Genomic DNA, 1103 nt, shown 5'->3' with positions numbered 1-1103 from the left:
CAAATATTTAGGCTACTACCTTCTAATTTCCGTTGTCAGTGCAGGGGTAATTTTTTATTTTTTTATTTTTAGCTTAGGCTACTGACCCTTATGGATTAGTGTAGCCTGCATTAAAAAGTCTTGAACATAAAACAACAGGATAAACATATAGTTGATGACTAGGCATAATCATTTCATGACTCTAGACACTTCTCTGTGAAGACAGTGGCATAATACAGTGAAATAATATGTTCTTTAGCCATATAAATACAGCAGTCATGTGCGTGGGTAAAATGCACCCGCTGGCGCTTTTAGGTATACAGAGACCCCCTTGCGGTTCTAGTGTTACGAAATGATTAAAGATTTTGTGGGAGGACAGAAAGTTACATACTGGTGGGATATAAAGTGCTCAGAATATTGCAATAATCTTCCAAAACCCTTGTTTATTGTATACTTTGGTTCCTTACAAAGTCAGCACTGTCAGTTTAAAGCCCTGGACAGAGTCAGGTGAAAGAAATTTTCTGGTCTGGTCAATGAAACTTTGAAAGGTGTCCACTGTCCCTAAAAATAGCAAGTATGGATCCTGAAACCATCGTCTGTTTCCTTCCACTCAGTGCCGCAAAAGAGTACAATCCGTCAGGTGATAAACACCGAGTCTGATGTCGCTTTACTGTCAACTCCAAATTAGCAGAGAAAACCAGTATTTCAAAGGGAAACATTTGTGGTTCAATAGGTGTTAAAAGCGGACAAAGTGATTAAAATACCTGGAGAATTTAAGCGGTTGAGTTCCCTACAGTGGAAGACAGAACGAGGGCAATTCATCGGTCTTATGCCTCTCTTCATCGAATAAACAGGTAAGTTAAAATATATTTTAAATGAGAGACTGTGTCGGAACTACATTTAAGTCAATACAACATCTTATTCGCCTTGACATTATTTAGTGACTCCGGACCGTAACATTCCTGGAAGATACGTTTTCACTGGATCGTATGCATAGCTACTTCAAAACGTGCCCTAAATCATTTTATGGCATGTTAGATAGCCACACGGAAGCATATTTTCACATTCAAATATTACACGTATTCTTGTGTAATGTTTTTAATTAACTTCAACATCTGAATATG

General features: G+C 37.8%; 1 protein-coding gene across 1 annotated transcript in view; it reads left to right on the top strand.

The window, feature by feature from the left end:
* The first annotated feature begins 768 nt into the window (after nt 1-768).
* Nucleotides 769-1103, top strand: part of LOC107601138 (fibroblast growth factor 13) — a 152486-nt gene continuing 152151 nt past the window's right edge. The window contains exon 1 of the mRNA XM_016293193.1: nt 769-833. The gene's annotated coding sequence lies outside the window, so the exon portion shown is untranslated. The remainder of the gene's footprint in view (nt 834-1103) is intronic.

Source organism: Sinocyclocheilus grahami, unplaced genomic scaffold (genome assembly GCF_001515645.1).
Source record: "Sinocyclocheilus grahami isolate Dianchi unplaced genomic scaffold, SAMN03320097.WGS_v1.1 scaffold299.1, whole genome shotgun sequence".
NCBI classification, from domain to species: domain Eukaryota; kingdom Metazoa; phylum Chordata; class Actinopteri; order Cypriniformes; family Cyprinidae; genus Sinocyclocheilus; species Sinocyclocheilus grahami.
Note: the sequence above shows the minus strand (reverse complement) of the source record. Positions and strands in the feature narration are given on the sequence as shown.